The sequence below is a fragment of the Periplaneta americana genome, chromosome 10 (assembly GCF_040183065.1).
Source record: "Periplaneta americana isolate PAMFEO1 chromosome 10, P.americana_PAMFEO1_priV1, whole genome shotgun sequence".
Taxonomy (NCBI): Eukaryota; Metazoa; Arthropoda; class Insecta; order Blattodea; family Blattidae; genus Periplaneta; species Periplaneta americana.
The window spans coordinates 170,579,138-170,606,418 of NC_091126.1; the positions used below are offsets into that span (position 1 = coordinate 170,579,138).

The window sequence follows — 27,281 nt, forward strand, 5'->3', positions numbered from 1 at the left end:
GTTCGAATCTCGGTCGGGGCAAGTTACCTGGTTGAGGTTTTTCCGGGGTTTTCCCTCAACCCAATACGAGCAAATGCTGGGTAACTTTCGGTGCTGAACCCCGGACTCATTTCACCGGCATTATTACCTTAATTTCATTCAGACGCTAAATAACCTAGATGTTGATACAGCGTCGTAAAATAACCCAATAAAAAATAAAATCTTCTGCAGGGGCATGAGCATTTATAACTACGATATCGCACCATCTACCCTTAAGTACTAAATACGATAACCTATCACTGATAAATTCGACCTTTTTTACTGCTGATTTTATTCTTTTATGAATAAAGAATCCTGTTACTAATTGGTGATTATCGTTTCCTTCCCCATGATACAACAAATAATCTCCTATTTGTGATATGCCGTTCCCATGTAACCTAACCTTCTGTACTCCCACGAAGCTATATAGACTTGTAACATTCCAAGTGCCAAATCTCAAAACCTTATTCCGTTGCTGTGGTCGTGCCAGAGAATCAGTCCCATTCCGAGGCTTATTTGAAGGATTCGTAACAAGCTGTTTTTTTACGGTGATGGGTTGTTAGCCCTTCGCCCAACCCCCAAGCTGGAGGACCACCCCTCATCGACTGTCCGCGACTGCTAATTCAATATATTCATAGCTACCCTCCATATCCTCGAAAATAACCTACTAAAAAAGGAACTTGCATTAAAACCATGTGCAGCGATGTAGTGTAGCGGTAGATTTGCAGAATCGTGGGTCGAATGACGTATAGAAGCAATGTTTGTCTCCAAGTTACTTCCACCTTATAGCCATACGAGGGAACGCATTATAATCCGTAACGGTTGCGAGAAATCCTAGAAAACCGCCCCACGCTCGCGGAGGTTGACGGAGCGATGTGATGTGGATGGAATCCCCGCGTGGGCTTCCCATAAAGGAGGACTCATTTATGGGCCTTTCGTTCTCACTTCCTGCTCACTTGACAATGGAGCCCAATTTCCGGTCACGTGTTTATTCCTTTGTAAAAATAGAAGTGTTCTTCGCAGAAACGTTACTTTGCAGTTTATAGATTTATTCAATTTCGCCGTTCGATAGTGCTTTCTCTTCCTGTTTATGCCAACCATACGGAAAGTGCTTTGAGCAGTAAAATACTGGTTTGAGGTTTTCGTGCAAATATGTTTTCGAGCGCCTTTGATAAGGGATAAGGAAATATTAGACGGCATTAAGATATGAAGTGCCTCTAATTTAGTTTCTGTCTGATATCTCTATATATTATCAGGCAGTACATCTCACTTGACGATATTTATTTATTTATTTATTTATTTATTTATTTATTTATTTATTTATTTATTTATTTATTTATTTATTTCTTCATTTATTTATTTCTTCATTTCTTTATTTCTTTATTTCTTTCTTTATTTCCTTCCTTATTTCTTTCTTTATTTCCTACTTTATTTCTTTATTTCTTTCTTTATAACCTTCTTTATTTCTTTCTTTATTTCCTTCTTTATTTCTCTCTTTATTTCTTTATTTCTTTTATTTATTTCCTTATTTCTTTATTTCTTTCTTTATTTCGTTCTTTATTTCCTTCTTTATTTCTTTCTTTATATCTTTCTTTATTTCTTTATTTATTTCTTTATTTCTGTCTTTATTTCCTTCTTTATTTCTTCTTTATTTCCTTCTTTATTTCCTTCCTTATTTCTTTCTTTATTTCTTTCTTTATTTCCTTCTTTATTTCTTTCTTTATTTCCTTCTTTATTTCTTTCTTTATTTCCTTCTTTATTTCTTTCTTTATTTCCTTCTTTATTTCTTTCTTTATTTCTTTCTTTATTTCTTTCTTTATTTCCTTCTTTATTTCCTTCTTTATTTCTTTCTTTCTTTATTTCTTTCTTTATTTCCTTCTTTATTTCTTTCTTTCTTTATTTCTTAATTTCTTTCTTTCTTTATTTCTTTCTTTCTTTCTTTCTTTCTTTATTTCTTTCTTTATTTCCTTCTTTATTTCTTTCTTTATTTCCTTCTTTCTTTATTTCTTAATTTCTTTCTTTATTTCTTTATTTCTTTCTTTATTTCTTTCTTTCTTTATTTCTTTCTTTATTTCCTTCTTTATTTCTTTCTTTATTTCTTTATTTCTTTCTTTCTTTCTTTCTTTCTTTATTTCTTTCTTTCTTTATTTATTTCTTTCTTTATTTCTTTATTTCTTTCTTTCTTTATTTCTTTATTTCTTTCTTTCTTTATTTCTTTCTTTATTTCCTTCTTTATTTCTTTCTTTATTTCCTTCTTTACTTCTTTCTTTATTTCTTTCTTTCTTTATTTCTTTCTTTATTTCCTTCTTTATTTCTTTCTTTATTTCCTTCTTTCTTTATTTCTTAATTTCTTTCTTTATTTATTTATTTCTTTCTTACTTTATTTCTTTATTTCTTTCTTTATTTCTTTCTTTCTTTCTTTATTTCTTTATTTCCTTCTTTATTTCCTTCTTTATTTCTTTCTTTATTTCTTTCTTTCTTTCTTTATTTCCTTCTTTATTTCTTTCTTTATTTCCTTCTTAATTTCTTTCTTTCTTTCTTTCTTTCTTTCTTTCTTTCTTTATTTCTATATTTCTTTCTTTATTTCTTTCTTTCTTTATTTCTTTCTTTCTTTCTTTATTTCTTTCTTTATTTCTTTCTTTATTTCTTTCTTTATTTCCTTCTTTATTTCTTTCTTTATTTCCTTCTTTATTTCTTTCTTTATTTCTTTCTTTATTTATTTCTTTCTTTCTTTCTTTATTTCTTTCTTTCTTTATTTCTTTCTTTCTTTATTTCTTTATTTACTTCTTTATTTCTTTCTTTCTTTATTTCTTTATTTCTTTATTTTTTTCTTTCCTTCTTTCTTTATTTCTTTCTTTCTTTATTTCTTTCTTTCTTTTTTCTTTCTTTCTTTATTCTTTGTTTCTTTCTTTCTTTATTCTGGCAGAGTTAAGGCCATGAGGCCTTCTCTTCCACACTACCAGAAGTAAAATACATATTGAAACAATGACAAAAATAGGAAAGTCATACATATATATATAAATAATTTTCATTCACATTAACAAACTTACATGGGCTATAATGAAATATTAACTAAACATGATACATAATTAAGTTATATACAATTCATATCTTAATTCTACTTTATGATAGGCCTAAATGACAATTTATATACGCACAGAGTAACCATTAAAAATCGGCTAACACTCACAAATCGATTTCCTGTATGAGTATGAGTTCTTAATTCTTAATTTAAATTGATTAACCGTTCGGCAATTCCTGACATGACGAGGTAAGGAGTTCCATAGTGCGACAAACTGACACTGTGAAAGAGGATGAATAGAAAGAGGTGCGGTGACGAGGAATGGATAGTAAGGCCTGATGTTGATTCCGTAACGTCGTAAGATATTCAAAGTGAGTTCTCAGATATTTTGGAGTAGAAATGAATAATATTCTAAACAGAACAGATAAAGAATGTGCTATTCTACGTTCTTTTAGGCGGACCCATGAAAGAACTTCAAAAGACGGCGTTATATAGTCAAATTTACGATTATTGCAGATGAAGCGGACACACACATTATGAACACGCTGTAGTCTTTCAACTACATTGACAGTTATTTTTGTCAAGAGAGAATCGCAGTAATCAAAATGGGGCATCACTAGCGATTGAATAATATTTCTCTTTATGGAAAGAGGCAGAGAGTTTCGTAAGTGATTTAGAGACTGGGGCAATGAAAATGTTTTCTTACAGATGTGAGTTACTCGGCTATTCCAGTTTAGATCTCTGTCCATTAGTCGGAGGAGGAACAATACTTGTTTGTATGTCTCTGAAATCTAATTAGTGTAATATGTAGCTAATCGGCGATGTCTGCAATGGAGGGGGAAATAAACTGGCCACTCTACCCCATTATCTCCTGGCCTACGTCTGACTGTGAAAACGAGTGGTCCCAGATTGAAATCCTGGTCGGGACAAGTTGCCTGGTTGAGGTTTTTCCGGGGTTTTCCCTCAACCCAATAAGAGCAAATGCTGGGTAAATTTCGGCTTTGGACCCTGGATTCATCTCGCTAACATTATCACTTTTATCTCACTCTGACGCTAGATAACCGCATTGGTTGATAAAGCGTCGTAAAATAACAAATTTAAAAAGTGATGGGGAGAGGAAGTTTAGCCATAAGCATATCCAGTTATAATAGTAACTAGTTATTAGAGGTAATAATATGTGTACATTAATTGAAGGGGTTATTTTAATAGTGGTACAACTCCACTTTTTATCAAATTAGAGTTAACTACACTTTTAGTATAACAAATGTCTTAATTACTTACTTACTTACAAATGGCTTTTAAGGAACACGAAGGTTCATTGCCGCCCTCACATAAGCCCGCCATCGGTCCCTATCCTCTGCAAGATTAATCCAGTCTCTATCATCACACCCCACCTCCCTCAAATCCATTTTAATATTATCCTCCCATCTATGTCTCGGCCTCCCTAAAGGTCTTTTTCCCTCCGGTCTCCCAACTAACACTCTATATGCATTTCTGGATTCGCCCATACGTGCTACATGCCCTGTCCATCTCAAACGTCTGGATTTTAAGTTCCTAATTATGTTAGGTGAAGAATACAATGTGTGCAGTTCTGTGTTGTGTAACTTTCTCCATTCTCCTGTAACTTCATCCCGCTTAGCCCCAAATATTTTCCTAAGCACCTTATTCTCAAACACCCTTAACCTATGTTCCTCTCTCAGAGTGAGAGTCCAAGTTTCACAACTATACAGAACAACCGGTAATATAACTGTTTTATAAATTCTAACTTTCAGAATTTTGGACAGCAGACTGGATGATAAGAGCTTCTCAACCGAATAATAACACGCATTTCCCATATTTATTCTGCGTTTAATTTCCTCCCGAGTGTCATTTATATTTGTTACTGTTGCTTCAAGATATTTGAATTTTTCCACCTCTTCGAAGGATAAATCTCCAATTTTTATATTTCCATTTCGTACAATATTCTGGTCACGAGACATAATCATATACTTTGTCTTTTCGGGATTTACTTCCAAACCAATTTCTTTACTTGCTTAAGGTAAAATTTCCGTGTTTTCCCTAACCGTTTGTGTATTTTCTCCTAACATATTCACGTCATCTGCATAGACAAGAAGCTGATGTAACCCGTTCAATTCCAAACCCTGCCTGTTATCCTGAACTTTCCTAATGGCATATTCTTGAGCGAAGTTAAAAAGTAAAGGTGATAGTGCATCTCCCTGCTATAGCCCGCAGTGAATTGGAAAAGCATCAGATAGAAACTGACCTATACGGACTCTGCTGTATGTTTCACTGAGACACATTTTAATTAATCGAACTAGTTTCTTGGGAATACCAAATTCAATAAGAATATCATACAATACTTCCCTCTTAACAGAGTTTTATTATGAAAGTGGTATAAATCCAACTTCCTTCTCTTGTCAACAGAGTGCACCATAATACAGGGTCTTAGATAATCCTAAAAGAAAATTATTTATTTACTAACTCAACTGTGTTCCATGCTAAATCAAAATGAATGATTCTAAAGTGATTCTGAATGACTCCGATGATACTGATGATCAAGATCTTGATCCAAATTATAAAATAGCTTGAGGTAAATGGCATGCCATAAAAGCATTATTCTGGTACAATCCAAAGAGTTGCCTTCAATTTATCAATCATACGTTGAAATTTTTTATTTCAATAGTGATATATCTTCAATTTCCCCCGCTTTGTTAGACATATCTCACACAATATTCATAAACCCCATACGTAGGAAGACAGCTTAATCCCTGACAAGAAGTCATGAACTATTATTCTTCAAATATCTCACGTCCTGAATTCTCTGTACACATTATTTAACTTTAAGACTTAATATCTCAAAATGTAAATGGAAGTGTACCATTATTACGATAACGCCTTAATTTTAAGTCACAAGGGTTAACTAAGAGGAATAGAATAAAAATATGCTAATAATAAACTAATCATTAATAATAATAATAATAATAATAATATTGATTTATTATAGCTGGCAGAGTTAAGGCCGTAAGGCCTTCTCTTCCACTCAACCAGCAAAAAGTATACATATATATGTTTGAACTTACAAAGAATTCAACAATTTGATTTAGATAAGAGCTACATGTATACAAGAGTTATTTACGAATTAAACAACAAAATACTATGAACTATTAATTAAACACTGAAATACAAACTATGTAGCAGAATTAAGCTAAAATACATAGAATGTTAATATATTTCAAATAATGTTAGATAATAGAAAAAGATTATTATGAGACAATTTTGAAAATACAGCGCTATCAGGATGCATGTCTAAAGGAAGGAGTAACAATGTAGACAGTGATAGTTTAAGTCAGTATGATTGGAGTGAAATGCTAAGAATTTTATCTTTTAAGCTGTTTTTAAAAGTGTTTATTGTCTTGCAGCCCCTAATAATTTGTGACAGGGAATTCCATTGTCGCGAGGTGGGTACTGTAAAAGATGATGAATAACGAGATGTTCTATGAAGAGTTATACTTAACGTGCCACAGATAAGTGATCTGGTATTTACGTCGTGGTTAGAGTATAGATAAGAGAAACGAGACGAAAGGTAATTTGGTGTTGAAGTGTGCAGAATTCGAAAGAGTAAAGACAAAGAGTGTAAAGTTCTACGTTCTTTAAGTCGGAGCCACGAAAGACTTGCGAAGGACGGTGATATGTGATCATATCGTCGAATGTTGCACACGTATCTGACGCACATATTCTGAGCTCGCTGTAACTTGACTGACAGTTCAGAACTTAGGTCACTTAACAAAACGTCACAATAATCGAAATGCGGCATTACTAGGGTTTGTACTAGGGTACGTTTTAGTTGCTGGGGCAAGAAGTTTCTTAAGCGACTCAAACAGTGAATGGAGGAACAGATTTTCTTTATCGTTTCTTTAACTTGAAAATTTCAATTTAGATTATTATCGAAAAAGAAGCCAAGATTTTTTACGACAGATGAATAAGAGATTAAGGCGAGTGTCTGGAATTCAGAAATATGGGACTGCCAATAATGGATGGTAGGCAGATTTTATATCGTTTTGATGACAATAAACATTATTATTATTATTATTATTATTATTATTATTATTATTATTATATTTTTATTATTTTTATTATTATATTTATTATTATCATTATAATTTTATTTTTATTATATTTATTATTATTATTATTATTATTATTATTATTATTATTATTATTATTATTATTATTTACAATCTCATAGTAGTTTCGTATAATTTAATTTTGTTCCAACAGAAAAAAAAAGGTGTGATAAATTAGTAAAGGAACTGCATTTTAGTATCCTCATTGATGTGCCAAGTCCACACCTGTGGAGTAACGGTCAGCGCGTCTGGCCGCGAAACCAGGTGGCCCGGGTTCGATTCCCGGTCGGGGCAAGTTACCTGGTTGAGGTTTTTTCCGGGGTTTTCCCTCAACCCAATACGAGCAAATGCTGGGTAACTTTCGGTGTTGGACCCCGGACTCATTTCACCGGCATTATCACCTTCATTTCATTCAGACGCTAAATAACCTGAGATGTTGATACAGCGTCGTAAAGTAACCCAATAAAATAAAATAAAATTGATGTGCCAAGCAGTTCCAATAATGTCCCCCAGCTTCACCCAATTCACTGCTTCTGTGGAATTGACTGGGATAATGCAATGACTCATGTCCTTATTCCTACGTCTAGTCATCTCAGGAGGGCAAAATTGTATAACACTCTTGAGGGGGAAGATTAGGGTCGAAATACTCGCTGTAGGATGATCTGTCATTAGCTGTAGATTGGAGATGATCTTTCCTCCACGTGTATTATGGATTTATTTTAAACCCTAAGAAAGAAATTATATACATACATAGGTTAAACAGCCGTGGCGAGAATGCGACTCGCGAGTACATTGTGGCTCGCAGTGAGAGCTATGCATTTCTCTTGCCTCTAACCTCCCCCAACCCCCACCCTCTCACTCAATGGAGTCAAACTCCGTTCCATTTGTATTTGTCCCTGGCCTGCGAGTGGCATATGTCTCTCTCGAAACCATGTACGAAAGTTCCAAGTAGGATGGGAGGACGCATTTTTTTGCTGTAAATATGATGATAATATTGAATGTATGATTTGTTCACCAAGTATTACGAGGAAAACGGTTGTATAACATAAAACGGCATTATACTACATGATTCTCATGAAACATTAAAAGTTAGGTGTTAATAATAATAATAATAATAATAATAATAATAATAATAATAATAATAATAATAATAATTACTTACTTACTTACAAATGGCTTTTAAGGAACCCGAAGGTTCATTGCCGCCCTCACATAAGCCCGCCAGCGGTCCCTATCCTGTGCAAGATTAATCCAGTCTCTATCATCATACCCCACCTCCCTCAAATCCATTTTAATATTATCCTCCCATCTACGTCTCGGCCTCCCTAAAGGTCTTTTTCCCTCCGGTCTCCCAACTAACACTCTATATGCATTTTTGGATTCGCCCATAGGTGCTACATGCCCTGCCCATCTCAAACGTCTGGATTTAATGTTCCTAATTATGTCAGGTGAAGAATACAATGCGTGCAGTTCTGTGTTGTGTAACTTTCTCCATTCTCCTGTAACATCATCCCTTTTAGCCCCAAATATTTTCCTAAGCATCTTATTCTCAAACACCCTTAACCTCAAATCTCAAAACCTTATTCCTTTGTTGTGGTCGTGCCAGAGAATCAGTCCTATTCCGAGGCTTATTATAGGGATACGTAACAAGCTGTTTTTTACGGTGATGGGTTGTTAGCCCTTCGCCCAACCCCCAAGCTGGAGGACCACCCCTTATCGGCTGTCCACGACTGCTTATTCAATATATTCGCAGCTACCCTCCATATCTGGAGGCCGTCTCCTCTATCCGCAACCTGAGGACGCGCCATGCCGTGGTGATAGGGACCCACAATACATAATAATAATAATAATAATAATAATAATAATAATAATAATAATAATAATAATAATAATAATAATATCATTATCATCATCTCTGTACGTCGACCCTTTTTCAGCAGATGTACGAATAATGCGGTTAGCTGTTCAATTTGAACTCACTAATTTACTATGTGATGTCAAATGAAAGCTAGTGTAAGGACTTGACAAATTTTGAACTTTCAAATCTTTGCCAAAAAATAAATATCCGAAGCTTCGTTCTTTCGCTTGCTCTGTTGAAGCCATGTTCGCTACAACTTACGTTTGTGAATAATAATTTTCAACAATGAAAATAGTAAAAACAAAATTTAGATCATGACAGATAGATCAGATCGTGATCATCTACGACTGGCAGTAAGTGACATAATTCCTGATTTTGAAACTTTGTCGCAGAGATATTCTGAAGACAGTTAATTTTAGGTTGTGATATCCTGCATTTATTGTTCATTCCTTTCTTCGTTACACGTACTAAACATTAGTTTGTAGCCTTGTATTGTATAAAATTATATTTAAGCGCTTGACGTAAGGAAAATGAAAATCCGCTAATAAGTTAGACAGTTGCTTCACTTCCCCTTCGCGTGTCCGCCTCCCTCCATAGGTGCTATGCACGTTGCAGGTTACACAGTGGCTCGGCGCACAACTACATTTTCGCCACGGCTGGGTTAAACCACAGTCTACTATATACAGTCGCGAAGCTCAATACGTAGTAAATATGCAAACATTAGGTAGTTGCTCACCACTAGGATCGCTAATATCTCCTCATTACAGGCAATGCAAAATAGTACCATCACAGTCTATTGTTTCCAGCACCCTCAAAACTCAAGCTTCGTGGCTGTATATAGTAGACTGTGGTTAAACCATCGAACCTACGTGCCTGGACACAGAACTCGGCTCTTTCTTTTCTGTGCGTGCAGGGACACGAACTGTCAATTCGCCGCCATTTTGAGCAGCACTCTCTGGGCCGCGTTGACGCAGACTTGTATCTCGGGAAGTTAATGTCAATTTGGCGGTGCTCCGTCCCTGAGGAGCCCTGCCGCGAACTCGTGTGGTGCTGTGTCAGCAAGTTGGGTTCCCGACTCCCCAAGTCCCCTGGGATCCAAGCCTCGTTTCTGATTTCCCTTCTACATTAAACCGGTAGTTCAGAAATCCCCACTATTCATCCACAGACATACTTGCCCTCAGATATCGCACTGGAAAGAAAATTAAGCAACGCTTTCTAACAAAGCATACGAAGAGACAAACTAAAGTAAGTTTGCTTAGATGACGACTTCTTATCAAAGACGATGAGGGTTCGATTGCGACGAGATTGTGACTTTTGATGGACATGGCTGCTGCGTGATAGATACAGGGTGATTCAAGACCTGAGCACCAAAGTGCTGCATTGGAGTTAAATCGCTCGCTTGAACTCGGTCGAGTGTCGCACCCTCGAGTGAGATACGATCGGTCGTGATACGCTCGTAATAAATAGAAGCACAGTACAAGGCCATCTCACCGACATGTCTTATCTTGTATGGAAGGCGACAGATAAGATACACATATGTTTTGCTCACACGGTAAAAATAAGGCTTTATTTTCTGCGTTTATGACAAAAGTTTAATGGAACAGTCAATGGAACGTACCAAAACAGGAACATGAAGTTATACAGTAAATAAAATAGTATGAAAAACTTCGATATATAGTTATTATTGCTAATTAATAATTATTCTATATTTGATTTACCACATATATAATATGATAGAGTTCCGCCTATATACTGCGACAATGTAGAAAAGTTTTACAAAGTATTATTGATATAGCAGTAGATTAATAACAATATTAGTACAGAGATAACGTCATAGAAAATATAATAAAACGATTAATCATGCAGCACAACTCTTACAGACGCAAATATTGATACACTAATTATTAGAGATTATTATTATTATTATTATTATTATTATTATTATTATTATTATTATTATTATTATTATTATTAGGCTACTAGAAAACTTGATATAGTTCTTGCATTATCGTGATTGTGTTCTCCGTTTATAATAATTGCATTTACATCCAGTAACATCTATCAGATGTGGAAAAAACAAAATCACTTCTGTGTGGAAAAAAAAAACATTTACCTACAACATTTATATTACATTTTAAATCAAGTTTTGTAGTTGTACTATGGAGAGGTTAGTTAAGGGGAGGCAGAGATGAATATTTGAAAATCCACAAAATTTATCCGATTTGTTTGAAATTGATCATGGATACTAAGTATGTTATTAGTAATGGACATACCAAGTTTCAACTTTCTAAGTACAATAGTTCTGTAAATATTAATAATTTTATAAAACTTTATATCGTTTGATATAAAATGCTCCATGCACCATATTGTAAGAAATGTTCAATATTTCTTTTTATTTGTGTGTTCAGAGAAGGTATATAAATAATGATAAGTATTAGTTTATTATGGGAATAATATAGTAATACAGTTATCTTGGTTTTAATTTCACAATTTTAAAGGGCACAAAATCAAAAACTTACATCGGAATATGAAAATAAATATAATAAAAATGGAAAAAAACAAATTTTCGTTTTTTCTTCAGTTTTGTTCGAAAATTTCACCTCTGCCTCCCCTTAAACAGTGCAAAGTTCTGAAATGATAAACATCTATGATGTTACTACACAGTTCATCACTGTAACAAGAACGAATGTCTAACACTCGGCTTATACCGTTCGAGGATTTATCGCTCGTGACAATTTTACCCATCATGCATGTGCGCTACCTACCGGATTATGCTATGAACTACTTGGCGCTCGAGCGAAAACGTCCGATGCAGACCTCTGCTGAGGACCAAACTCGGAGGGATGATATGTCTCGTCATCATTTTTCGTCATTCAATCATTTTCTTCCGACGTGTATTTTACGAGATATATACATCTGTTTAAAATGTATTGCAATGTTTACAATCTTGAACCGAGCACGATGGAGTCTCGCCCCATCTCACTTGCCTCAACAACACATACGGTGAGCGATGGATAGGAAGAGGAGGACCCGTTGCATGGCCAGTGTTATCACCCGACTTAACGCCCATTTTTTTTCTTTAGGGACATGTGAAGAGTATCGTGTACACTACCAAAGTTGACACCGGATAGGACTTGATTGTTCGGATACATGCTGCCAATGGCCGACTTCGCCAGAGGCCGTATATGTTGGAGAGAGTTCGACAGTCAATGTTGCGACGGCGACTTGAATGCAATGCGGTTCAAGATGGACACTCTGAACACCTGCTATAAACGGTAGGTGTCTAGAATTGTAAACTGTACATTATTACCTGTTATAAGCTGTATGGAATTTAATTATAGGTCTGTGGAAGTAAATTAAGTAATTCATTTCGCCATAAGTTAAGCTCGCGCCTCTCCTAAACGATGCGACGGAGAAAATAGGTTGTCTGACAAAATATTGTACTCCATACGTGACCTACCATCTCTCAGTTTGGTGTAGAGATCCTAAATCACCCTGTATTTCTTGACTACATCAATTTTCCTTACAATCCTTATTTCGTCATTACTTAATTATCGTAGTATCATATCATGTCTGAATCATTTTTGTAGTTGGACGGAACAGAGTTAGAGTATGGTATTAGTCTACGGATGTTAAAAAACACTGAATTGTTAGAGATCTAATCCGATTGCTCAGTACTTAGAAAATATTTTAAACCAATATACTTTAATATCACTAAATCTCGTTCGAGGAGGTATACTACTACGATGCGAGCATGAACTTGGTGGAGGCCCGCGGCGACTGGCGGCCATTTTGGGCGGCGCGAAAATTTACTGGCAGTAGGCCTATATGTCGCGTTTCCTATGTACCAGAGACCTGATTTTGGTGTCAAACGAAAAGATGTTGTCTATGTCTGTGACGTAAAACCCACGACAAAGATTTATTTTTGAAAAAAAAAACTTTTTCCTTGCCTTAATTCATATTTTCTGTTTTACTTGTCCTTATTTTGGTGCAGTTCCCTCAAGAAATATTTGACATACCGTAATTAAAATTTAAAACTCTAAACATAAATGAATGTTTTAATTTTAATTTTAAAATTATTATTATTTTATTACAAAAAATCAGCGGTTTCTCAAGAAAATATTTCTTTTTTAAATAATGTGTGTCCATTTGATCAAAGTTACATGGAAATTCTCTACAACAAAATAAACAAAACTGATAGTCAAAGTATTTAAAAAAGAAATAAAATTGTCATTGTGAACGGCGGAAATCAAACCCGGAATCGCTTAGTTGGGAAGAACTAGCTGGACATATTTTATATTGTATCATTTAATTGCTTCTTTTCCATGTCACTACCAGAGTGATTCTGTTTTAGTGCCAATGAGCGTGAAATTGCATCTGAAAATTATTTCAATTGTGAAAATCAATATCCCCACAGTTAAAATAGTACGTTTCATGTAGTGGACGTATTAATCAATGGCGTAATGTTTCCCAATTTCATATGAATTTATTCCACGATAACGACAAATGTCGGAAGGGGAGGTCTTGGAAACAAGACATGGTTTTATAAGTATGAACAACTGGAGAAGGAGAATAGGAATCAGAAGGCGCAAAGACCACCCAGTTCTGATGATGGCCCCCAAACCGAAACTAGTCAAGAAGGTAATATAGTTAATTAACACGTGAAAGCATAATACTTTATATTCCGAAAGTAATAGAGTTTTTTTCTTACTACAAACTTGTGGGATGTTCATGTAGCTTGGAATGTGTGACATATTAGTCTACATTTATAGTTAAAAAAGAAACAGATATTTTAAGACAACCTCCAAATGTTCTAATATATTTTAGAGCTAAAAATACCTTTGGAAGACTCTTCTGAATATTTATAAATAAACAGTGAGTACTTTAGTTTTTCAGTTGACATTTATTTTTTACTTCTTATTGCTAGGAAGACCTTTTAACAGTAGAAAATATTATATTACTTTATAGATAATTTACAAAAAATAAATCCAATACAGCCACCGGCTGGATCAGTCGGTTAAGGCGCTTGCCTGCCGGTCTGAAGTTGCGGTTGGGGGCGGGTTGGATCCCCGCTTGGGCTGATTACCTGGTTGGGTATTTTTCTAGGTTTTCCCCAACCGTAAATTCAATTCCAGGTAATCTATAGCGAATCCTCGGCCTCATCTCGCCAAATACCATCCCACTATCACCAATCTCATCGACACTAAATAACCTCGTAGTTGATACAGCGTCGTTAAGTAATCAATTAAAAAATCCAACACCTATTTCAAAAAATATAATCTTAAAATTTCTGCTGATAGAACAAAAGTAATGGGTATTATGCGCACCCATATATAACAAAAAAACAATTAGAAAACAAATCATGCACTACGTCCTGCTGCATCCTATATTGGTCTCATGATCATAGTACCATAGATACTGCGATCTATCACGGCGCCATCTGTCCGAGGGAGTTTCACAGAACTATCAGATCCCTGGTCTGTCGTAGTCCAGTGTGAAAGCACCTTCGACTCCTCCAGAGAGATATCACCCGTAGGCGGACCACGGCACCATCTCTGGTGGATATCTCAGTCGACCTGGAATTATTGCAGATGAAGTTAAAATTAACGACGGCGAAATGAGTCCGAAGTCTAAAGCCGAAAGTTATCCAGCAATTCTACTTCAAATGGTTGAGGAAGAAAAATTCGAAAAAAAGACAAAAGAACAAAAAAACAAATAAAGAGGTAACCATCATTTGAACTCGGACCAGTTCGTTTCGTCCACACCTGTGGAGTAGCGGTTAGAGCGTCTGACCGCGAAACCGAGTGGCCCAGGTTCGAATCCCGGTCGGGGCAAGTTACTACCTGGTTGAGGTTTTTACCGGGATTTTCCCTCGACCTAATATGAGCAAATGCTGTGCAACTATCGGTTCTGGACCTCGAACTCATTTCTCAGACATTATCACCTTCATTTCATTCAGACGCTAAATAACCTAAGATGTTGATACAGCGTCATAAAATAACCGACAAAAAAACCGTTCGTTTCACGGCTATTCATGCTATCCGTTACTAAACAGCGGTGGATGAATTTGCTTGGAATGGAACCACTTAGAATGCCATTACAGATATATAAAGAGTATTCGTATGGCTTTGTTACTAACTTCTATTGACTATAAAAGGGTCAGAAGGTACAATTTTTCGTGAGAAACTAGTGGCCGAAAACGTACCATTATAAATAATGCGCCCGTGTTATCCTCCTGCAGAAGTACAACCTTCTGACATATCTGTTGGCTGGGTTGCCTATCGGGGAGGTGTTTCTGATTGGAAAGCTTGCATTCATGTTACATGCACAGCAGTCGTGGTGGTAAAAAGTTAACAAACAGAAACTATCTCTCTTGCTTATAAGTCCATCTGGTCGCTACCCCAGGTGAACCCTTGAGGGAATATTGACAGATTTTGGAAGGGTACTGCAATGCCCTCCTAACACTTATACCTACCTAAATCTAACTTAAACCTATGGACAACACGAACACTCCGGCCATACATAAGATAAAGATAAAGATAACCTATTGTGTCCCACGAAAAGCAAAGGCCTCCTTAAATAAAGGAAAGCTCTATTTACCTAACGTGATGAGCTAGTTCACGTTAGACGTGATATTTAATTCTAGGAACTTGAATTTCTTTAACAATGATTCTCTCACTGCCTTTCACAACTTCCTGTCTATGCACAAATGTCCCTCGAGTAGTTTCCACTTTCTTCTGTCTCTTGCCTCTCTGGACCATTGTTGACCTGCCTGTTCTCTGAAGAAGTCTGCCCATCTGCGCCGAGCTTTGCCCTGAAGTCTCCTTCCTATGCGGGGGTCCCACATGGTAGCTCGGTATGTCCATCTGTCGCCTGGTAGCCTGGCCACGTGTCCACCCCATTTCCGTTTGGATGTAATTGCTGCATGTGTGATGTCCTGTGTATCTGCCAGTTGGTAGAGTATCGCATTTGGAATTTTCTCCTTCAGTGATACGGCCATAATTTTGCGCATCATTTTCCTTTGACACGTTTGTAGTTTGGTCCTGTGTTTCCCTGTTAGCGACCATGTTTGGCACCCATAAAATAGTACAGGATAATCGCAGGTCTCCAGTGCCTGTATTTTAGTTTTTGTGCTTAAGGTTTTGTCACATACCGAGAAAAAATTCCTAACCAAGGAAAAATACCTTGGTAGAATGGAGAATTGAACCCAAACCTTCTGGTTAAGACTCAGCCTCGCTAATCACTATACCAAGAGACTGGCCGCCTTCCCTACTGGTTTTTGTGTATTATCTGCAGAGTACAAATTTAGATTTTGAGTTTCTGTAATGAAATATCTTCTTCTCAGAGGCTGTGTACACAATACACTGGATTTATTTATTTGTTTTGTTTTGTTTTGTTTTTCTTTTTGTTTTGTCTTTCTTTTGCTTTGTTTTGTGTTGTTTTCTTTTATTTTGTTTAACTAGCTAGCTAGTGAGTACAAATTACATTTATGCTCGACCATGCCGAAATGTAGTAATTATACACCTGGTAGCAGTCCTTTAATGCATGTCATTAAAGTACACCTATTCATTAAAGTTCAGGATTTCGATTATTTTCGGATATGCAATCGAAAGACAACGAGGGAAACGTCACGGAGGCTGGAAATCCAATACTGTCGCAGAAGGTTATGTTCTGTTACTATAATAATTAGCGTTAATTGTAAATAATATTCAAATAAATTCAATTTGTCATCTCGTTTTTCAATTCTAAATCAATTTCCAGATTATATCAAAATTAGTTCATGTTATTCTTTACATTACATCAAGGTCAATGACATTATTGTTCCTCGAAAAAAATCAATACTTTCGCGTCTGTGCACATCTCACAATTCACGAGCTATGAACAAGGTCACTTCCGATCTTCTGTCGGATACAAATAAAATGAATAGTTCTGAATAATTTCAAGTTAGAAATATGGTCGAGCATAAAAAGTCGTATGAAACTTGCCTATAATGGTAATTAAGACGCTCGTATGAAAATTATGAAACTCACTTGCGCTCTTTTCATAAACAAACATACTCGACTCTTAATTACTATCATTATAGGCTCGTTGCATAATGTACTATTATAAAACAAAAATGTTTCTAGACACTACCGTAAGAGCCAGGCTCATGTACGGTGTGGTCTTAGTCAATAATTTGTCTCAAATCATAGCAGCTCTAATCGCTCCTTGAGCAGGTGGAATAAAATTACGGACATACAGCAACTAATATTGAAGTATAGTTAGTTAAATGTTATTATTCCAGTGGTAGAAGATAAATAAGTTTTATTTTTACACTATGCTGGATAACATCGAAATATTTCACTGTTAATAGGAAAAACATATGCCGCTGGCAATCGTTCACAAATTTTTGGCTCCCTGTCTCGCTGCCACGATCACAGGTGTGCCGACTTTCTCAAGCCGCGTTCTTAAAAGAAACAGTGATACCTTGCAACTAAGTGAGTTTGTGGTTATGCAGGTTAGGTTTGTTTAATTCATCATTAGAAATCCCATTTTACGGTGCATAAAACTCTTAAATTTCGGCGTAATAATTTCCTTACTTATGGTGATATTTCGCAAAAAGGAAAAGGAAAAGTAAGGATTTTAAAAAATACATTCTGACTCTCGTTGTGCAAAATATATTACTGTATGCAACTACAGATATTAGAAGTCTGTATCATTAAGGGAATCTTAAGGTTCGTTGTACATTTTAACAATACTTAAAGTTTTATATCGGCACTGACATGTTGTGTAGAGAAATTTGTGTAGCAATATCTCACTCGAAATCCATTTTAATATTACATTGAAATTTCTGTATTGAAATATTAATTATTAATATTATCCAATAGTCAATTACAGAAATTTACTCTATTCACATTATCATATGGCTACAATTCCTAAACAAATAAAGTGGTACGTTGCTGTTTTCTACTAAACATATTAATTTGCAGATCTTATTGTGGATATTCTTGTATGCGATTTGTTTTTATAGGGGAACTTCAGAAACAAATAAAAAAAGTGTATCGGAATAACTCACATACGTTGGAAGAACTGGAAGACAGTACTGTGTAAGAAGAGAAATTGCAGCAATTTCAGAACTAAATCGTGTTAATCCAAATTTTCATAAAAGGTGTCAGAGATGGGTGGCGATCCAGGGACATCAGTTCCAGCATCATCTATGACAAAGGTAGGCGGCAGAGGTCTGCATCGGACGTTTTCGCTCGAGCGCCAAGTAGTTCATAGTATAATCCGATAGGTAGCGCACATGCATGATGGGTAAAATTGTCACGAGCGATAAATTCTCGAACGGTTTAAGCCAAGCGTTAGAAATTCGTTCTTGTTACAGTGATGAACTGTGTAGTAACATCATAGATGTCTATCATTTCAAAACTTTGCAGTGTTTAACTAACCTCTCCATAGTACTACTACAAAACTTGCTTTAAAATGTAATATAAATGTTGTACGTAAATGCTTTTTTTTTTCCACACTGGAGTGATTTTGTTTTTGCCAAATCTGATAGGCGTTATTGGATGTAAATGTAATTATTATAAACGGAGAACACAATCACGATAATGCAAGAACTGTATCAAGTTTTCTAGTAATAATAATAATAATAATAATAATAATAATAATAATAATCTCTAATAATTAGTGTATCAATCTTTGCGTCTGTAACAGTTGTGCAGCATGATTATTCATTTTATTATATTTTCCGTGACGTTATCTCTGTACTAATATTGTTATTAATCTACTGCTATATCAATAATATTTTGTAAAATGTTTCTACATTGTCGCAGTATATAGGCGGAACACTATGTATGGACCTATCATATTATATATGTGGTAAATCAAATATTGAATAATTATTAATTAGCAATAATAACTGTATATCGAAGTTTTTCAGACTATTTTATTTATAACTTCATGTTCCTGTTTTGGTACGTTCCATTGACTGTTCCATTAAACGTTTGTCATGAACGCAGAAAATAAAGCCTTATTTTTACCGTGTGAGCAAAACATAATTGTATCTTATCTGTCGCCTTCCATACAAGATAAGACATGTCGGTGAGATGACCTTGTACTGTTCTTCTATTTATTACGAGCGTATCACGACCGATGGTATCTCACTCGAGGGTGCGACACTCGACCGAGTTCAAGCGAGTGATTTAACTCCAATGCAGCACTCTGGTAGGCGGCTACTGTAGTTGTAATTTACGTGAGCAATATGTCGATGGCCTAGATGTAATACCATGTCTGTGATTTTTCAAAATTTTTAGGAGATACGTAAAACTGTTGATTATTTATACATTCTAACTATTTGAACCGCTGAAAAGCACAATAATCAGTAAGAATGTAGTATTCTTACTTATTATTGTGCTTTTCTGTAGTTCAAATAGATAAAATGTGTAAATAATAAACAGTTTTGTGTCTGCCCTGAAAATTTTGGAAAAATCACAGACATGGTATTACATCTAGGCCATCGATATGCGCTTGACTTAAGGGGCTGTGAATAACGAATACCCGACTCTGCCGGCAAACAGCGAGCTTCCAGCCGCCACCGTCACGCGCGACCGCACACTCACGGATGAACGTCTATTTGAAGACACTGTACTAAAAGAATAGACACAGAATGTTGCAATGTTATAGAAAGCTCATTTCATCAGTTTCAGCGTCACTGGTGCTGAAAAATTGGTTTTTGGACATTTATCTGTCTGTCCCTGTGCACAGCGATTGCCCATAAATGATTATAAGACCTGTTTGTATTTCTTATTTTCGAGTGAATTTATCCGAATATGGTAAACATAAAAAAAAAAATATTTATAGGAGTCGGCCTCGGTAGCGTAGTTGGTATAGAGCTGGCCTTCGAGGTTGCGGGTTCGATCCCGCCCAGGTCGATGGCATGTAAGTGTGTTTATATGCGACAGGCTCATGTCAGTAGATTTGCTGGCATTAAAAGAACTCCTGCGGGACAAAATTCCGGCACACCGGCGACGGTGATATAACCTCTGCAGTTGCGAGCGTCGTTAAATAAACCATAATTTTAAAATATAGGGTGTAGTAAAAATTAATAAAACTTCTTTTGAGGTAACCAAAAAAAAGTGGCTTTCATTCCAGATCAAACTACGTGATTTACTTCGTGCTTTAGTACATGATGTATGATAAAACAATAACTGGAATTAATCTTCATTTTAATGGAAACATGTTTCAGAGAAATTATCAGAGCAGTTTCTTGTGTCCTCAGGTGTTGATTTCCGACCAAATCATCACTTGGATTTGCCGCCTTCAAAATAAAATAATAATCACAATAGACTACTCGATCTGCACGGGTAAACGACCCACTCAGGAGAGATAATATATAATGCTCTTGGATCCATCTTTTGTCTGCGCTCGTCGATTTGACTTGTGTGATTACCAAGAAAAAAATATATATTATAATACTTATTTGCAATACGAATTCTGAGAGTGCTCTAAAGTGGAATTTTATACATCTGAAACTTTATTGGAAGTATCTGAATGGTAAAGAATGCTAGTTTCTTGCATTATTAATGCCTACATTATGGATTTCGTATTCTTCAGAGAAAGAAGTAAGATAACTCACTTTATTAGGTATATATTATGTATTTTTATGCTCGACCATGCCGAAATGTAGTAATTATACACCTGGTAGCAGCCCTTTAATGGACCTCATTAAAATACACCTATTCATTAAAGTACAGGTGTTCCACCATCAGAAAATACCATTGTAGCAATATGAAAGCGCAAGTATCGATTATTCTCGGATATGCAATCGAAAGACTAGAGTCTCTAATCAAGGTCGACATTTGTTTCTCGGAAAAAAATCAATTCTTTCGCGTCTGCGCACATCTCACAATTTACGAGGTATTGCACAAGGTCAGTTCCGCTCCTCACTCAGTTAAGAATAACATGAATACTTATGAATAATTTCAAGTTATAAATATGGTCGAGCATAAAAAGTCTTATGAAACTTGACTATAATGGTAATTAAGAAGCTCGTATGAAAATTATGAAACTCGCGCTCGTTTAATAAACATACTCGCGTCTTAATTACTACCATTATAGGCTCGTTGCATAATGTCCTATTTTGCAATCCAGAAAACAAATTTATCTTCATTTGCATATTATGTCTCTTGAATAATACAGAGAGTTCCTATGCAGACCGTGCCTGGTAGTTGGCTTAATGACTATAGTGAGGAACGCTTGTCCCGATGGAGCTAAGCGTTAAGTGTGGAGTGGGATGGATCTGCGTAGGGAAGCGTGCACCTGTTCCTAGGCCGAGTACGACCGCTCGCTGTTTGACAACAAATCTTATTAGCAGACAGTGTATGCGGGATGACTTAAGGAAAAGTAAAGTTGTTTCGAATCGGAGTATATGGCACGTGCCGCGCCGTCCGTCTTTTGTGTACCTGGCGAGTACAGCTGCGGACAGAACGAAGGAACCCCGGTCCGTTCACAGTAATATTGCAACGCAATGTGTGCATTTGTGTTATCCTGCTCAAGTATTTAGTACTCGTTGAATAGTGTTGTGCTGATCCATTCATAATGTCATAGACAAAACGTTCAATTCGCTCAGAGATACGAAGTGCAATACGAAGTGCATAGGAGTGACATCACAGTCTACTATATACAGTCACGAAGCTTGAGTTTTGAGGGTGCTAGAAACAATAGACTGTGCCGATACTCTTTTGCATTGTCTGTAATGAAGCGATATTAGCGATGCTAGTGGTGAGCACCTATCTAATGTATGCATATTTACTACGTATTGAGCTTCGTGTCTGTATATACTACACTGTGGTGACATTTTATGTATTAACGAAGACAATATCATGTCTAATGTATGTAAAATTGAAATAAAAACCAGAACAACTCAGGCTATAGATAAACATTGCAACAGAACATCTTACAGAAAATGCGTTGAAATGAAGTCTGAGGAAACATCATCATCATCATCATCATCATCATCATTTAGTTGTGCGGATCTAAATGAAACGTTTTGCAAAGACATGTGCAACATGATGCTCAGTGCAAATATGCCTCTAAAGAAATTGAGTGATCCCCATTTTAGAGGTTTTCCTCAGAAATTCTTTCCATACAAAACTGTTTAAGCAATAGGCGAAGACGATTCAGCTTCGACAACTTACGAGAATATATCGTCGTTTACTGCAACGCTAGTAATTCCATCAATGATGACGAGGTATGTGCTACAGTACGTCATTTTTCTTTTCCTTCTGACTGTACGGAGATACAGTAGCATGTTGACGTCGTCTGTTTACGTTTAAAACCTGTTGAGCCAATGGTCTGAATGAAAAAAAAAATGTAGCATATAGTAAATGTGCATCTACATTCAACGATGAGTCATCCCACATCCACTGTCTACTTGTTAGGTAAAGGTTCGAGTGGGACCGGTCTGCATAGGAACTCTGTATTTGGAGGAAGTGAATTAACATGAGACTATCGTAAACCGTATGAGTTTGTCTCTTTGTGGCTTTTACTTTTATAATGGCAAGGCAACCGTTTAAAAATGTCTGAAATTTTCCGTTTTAAATCGATACCGGTACTTTAAGGGGAGAGGACGATATTTTTTGGTGAAAAATGAGCAAATTTTCAAAATAAAAATGTCTTTAGAATACTCTGTGATATGTGTGGAATGCATTGCATATCATTTTGTGGGTATTTATGCCCTTAGCAGATGTTGAAACGTCATTTTTAAACTACTTGCGCTATCGATTTTTAAATCACACGTCCCTCTTCATTGTTGTTTCCGGTAAATTACATTTTCAAAAAAAAAATAGTATTTAAAATACTCTTTAATATGTGTGGAATGTATTGCATAACATTTTATGGGTATTTGTGCCCTTATCAGATGTTAAGACGCCATTTTTAAACTTCCTGCGCTATGGATTTTTAAATCACACGTCCCTTTTCATTGTTGTTTCCGGTAAATTACATTTAAAAAAAAGAGTCTTTAAAATACTCTTTAATATGTGTGGAATGCATTGCATATCATTTTGGGGTATTTGTGTTCTTAGCGGATGTTGAGACGTCATTTTTAAACTACCTGCGCTATGGATTTTTAAATCACACGTCCCTTTTCATTGTTGTTTCCGATAAATTACATTTTCAAGAAAAAGTCTTTAAAATACTCTTTAATATGTGTGGAATGCATTGCATAACATTTTATGTGTATTTGTGCCCGTATCAGATGTTGAGACGCCATTTTTAAACTTCCTGCGCTATGGATTTGTAAGACACACGATCCCTTTATCTTTGTTTCCGGTAACTTCTTCTTTTTTTTTTTTTTGCTGCATTGCCAGATAAAAATGGATATAATATCTGAACTATTAAAGATACATGCGTGAAATTTAGAATACACTTTCTTTAGACTGTTAGGAAACTTTTCTCTGTAACAGAATTTTGTTAATAGATTTCATTTTTAAAATATGCCCGTTTGTTTGCGAAAAAGGAAATCAAAAAAGTGTTGTTAAATTTTAATTGTTTATTTTACAAACGTAGGGACTAATATCAAAATTCTGTTACAGACAGATTGTAGAGCCTGCTTTTGCAAGTACATTGCAAAAAATTGTTTGAATCTATCTTTAAAAATGGTTTAGATATATCGGTTTTAGTGAAATCCTACGTTGGGTACATTTTTTTTCTAATCTGGCCCCAAAATATTTTTTTTTATTTATATTTGGTTGAGTTGTTACAGCTATGAGCTCTCTACAGACAAAAAAATAATATTTTACACCAAAGAGGAAAAAGTTTAAAAAAATACCTTCCTCTCCCCTTAAGGTATATGTACACCTTTACATACAAAAAAATTTGTTTTGTATAATTTTGCTCTGTAAACTTTTTATACAATTGAGAATGGTACCAGAAAGAGAATGAAGTGAACAAATCCTTTGAAATTATGTCTAAATTGTTTTTTAAAATTATTTTGTTTATAATTTTGACATGCAACTTGAAACATGATAGCTCATGCAGTTTTCAAGAGTCCACACCTGTGGAGTAACAGTCAGCGCGTCTGGCTGCGAAACCAGGTGGCCCGGGTTCGAATCCCTGTCGGGGCAAGTTATCTGGTTGAGGTTTTTCCCGGGGTTTTCCCTCAACCCAATACGAGCCAATGCTGGGTAACTTTCGGTGCTGGACCCCGGACTCATTTCACAGGCATTATCATCTTCATATCATTCAGACGCTAAATAACCTTGATGTTGATACAGCGTCGTAAAATAACCCAATAAAAATATTTAAAAAAAAGTTTTCAAGATAGAGCCACAGTTTTTTCATTGTTTTATAGCTAAAACTATTCTTTAGTGCCTGACATAGAGCTCTTTTTTATTTTGATTTACATTAATTAAATATTACCATATATGTAACTTACAATAATATTTTATGTTGCATAAATCATGTAAAAATCCATAGATAATTATTAATTGTATTAATGATATTTTACTCATTGTCAGGCACTGGGTGACATTTCAAGCTTCAAAATGACACCAATATCTTCTTGGTATCGCCATATTTGACTGAGATATCATGTTTGAAAGAATTAAATATTATAAAATTACTATTTACAGGAAATGAGCCACAAACTTTCAGCGCCTAGAAGACTCCATCATCATATGTGACCACTTAAGCAGCTTCATATCGGTCCAGTTTCAGCTTCTTTCTGCCTCTCAAATACCTCCGCCTTGTTTTAACTTCAGGTGCTGAATGTTTCTTTTGGCATTTTTGCCCCTATTTCCATTGATGCAACAAATCCTGCGATGGTGTTTGTCCCAGGGTTTATGCCCATCCTCCTCAGAATTGTAATTTCTACTTTTGGACTCCTATTAAAATGACGTACAACATCATTGACACACAAATTTACAGTTTTATGACTAACAGTAAAAGATTATAAATTACTTCATTATGTAAAAAAGTTTTTTCAACCTAATGACCATGCCCAGATATCTATGCATCTATTTCGGGACTAGAAAGAAGTTTATTTTACAAGCAATGCTGGAAGAGGGGATTGACTGCTACGAAGATCACTCCAAAAGTAGCCTAAGTGACGGTGGCTGATGACGCAGCATTTTGGAAAATGGGACTTATCTGAAAAAAAATATAAGGCATAAATCGAAAATTCTTATGTCAAATTAAATGGGAGAAAATTCTCTATTAAAATAGCTATATTTTGAAAATTCTAATTTTTTAACATTTTTTTTTTGCGTTTTGTGGGTGTACATATACCTTAAACTACCATTATCATAATACCTAATCACTCTCTCTTTTTGAAACATTATAATAGCTCTCATTGTGTGTAGTACCCCCCCCCCGGTATAAACTGTTTGCAATTCCGGTTTTATGTCCACTTGGAGCGGGTTAGCGAAAATACATAATTGACACTACATCTAGGATTAACAGTAGTGAGCCCCTCTCACAGACATTCCATGCCCCCAGAGTCGTAATGGTCCATTAGCAGTAACAGCTAAATAGCTCGAAGAAATGAAATGGAACAGTCCTCCACCACGGGTCGCTTTGAACGCACGGCGAAGTATTAGATCATCTGACTTATTGAATCACATTTCAATTATAGCAGCTCATTAAAAGTGCTAAGTCGGCCATTGGTGTTAGTTGTTAGTGAATGGCTCTTGCTTCCTCCGCTTAGAATTACGTATTCTTAGATAAGAATTTCAGATGACGTAATTATTTGAACAGCTGTGAAACGGAACAGTTAGTGCATTGAAAATGTTGAAATTTGATATTGTAGTACGATATTTATATAGCCCATCAATTCTGATAGTCACGATGCTTGAGAATCGCTCCAACAATCACACGAGGCGAAGCGAGTTAAAGCCGTGTCCCAAAGCTAGATTTACTGCTGAAGTGAACGTAGTTGACTAAATAGCCGGATATAACGTCGAAAGTCATGGTCCAAAGGTACATAATGCATAGCAGTGAAGTCCGTAGTAGCTAGTAAACGAAGATACTTACTTGATTAACTGTACACCAAATAAGCTAGGTTTGGAAGTAAATCTCGAAAAGACAAAATATATGATTATGTCTCGTGACGAGAATATTGTGGAAAATGGAGATATAAAAGTTGGAAATTTACCTTTTGAAGAGGTGGAGAAGTTCAAATATCTTGGAGCAACAGTAACAAATATAAATGATACTCGGGAGGAAATTAAACACAGAATAAATATGGCAAATGCCTGTTATTATTCGGTTGAGAAGCTTTTATCCTCCAGTCTGCTGTCAAAAAATGTGAAAGTTAGGATTTATAAAATAGTTATATTACCGGTTGTTCTTTATGGTTGTGAAACTTGGACTCTTACTTTGAGAGAGGAACATAGGTTAAGGGTGTTTGAGAATAAGGTGCTTAGGAAAATATTTGGGGCTAAGAGGGATGAAGTTACAGGAGAATGGAGAAAGTTACACAACACAGACCTGCACGCATTGTATTCTTCACCTGACATACTGTAATTAGGAACATTCAATCCAGACTTTTGAGATGGGCAGGGCATGTAGCACGTATGGGCGAATCCATAAATGCATATAGAGTATTAGTTGGGAGGCCGGAGGTAAAAAGACCTTTAGGGAGGCCGAGACATAGATGGGAAGATAATATTAAAATTGATTTGAGGGAGGTGGGATATGATAGAGAATGGATTAATCTTGCTCAGGATAGGGACCAATGGCGGGCTTATGTGAGGGAGGAGATGAACCTTCGGGTTCCTTAAAAGCCAGTAAGTAAGTAAGTACACCAAATAAACATGGAAGCCTCATCAGCAATTCCAGCTATGACATTTGAAAATGCTTTGAAAGAATAATGTAAAATAACACGTTAACATTCAACGTTGACATTGGTACTCCGGCGCCTCCTCTATTTTTTTTTAAATATTGTAATATTTTAGGTCCTTATCTTTTTCACATAACTTGTAATGAAACTGCATTAACACACTGCCTTCTTAACTCCCGCAACTTAGCTGCTCTAGAAGTTCATGCTACTTATCTGGGGTCTTTATGACCCCAAGCATATTCGTTGTAAATACTCGTAATTATGACATTTTGCAGGTTTATGTCTGTATATATACACAGAATGAACTGTCAGCAACGTTATTCATTTCGGGGGTCATTCCTTGATATATTTTAAACAAAAAAATTAATATAATTTTGCTTGTTTTTCCTTCTTTTACGAGATAAAAATTGTTTTATATGAAACATTTCATGTCGTGTT

General features: G+C 35.6%; 1 long non-coding RNA gene across 1 annotated transcript in view; it reads left to right on the forward strand.

Annotated features, from left to right (window-relative positions):
• Window positions 1–12,291, forward strand: part of LOC138707351 (uncharacterized) — a 141,141-nt gene extending 128,850 nt beyond the window's left edge. Inside the window, exon 3 of the long non-coding RNA XR_011334190.1 lies at window positions 12,106–12,291. This is a non-coding gene — a long non-coding RNA (uncharacterized lncRNA). The remainder of the gene's footprint in view (window positions 1–12,105) is intronic.
• The last annotated feature ends 14,990 nt before the right edge of the window (window positions 12,292–27,281 follow it).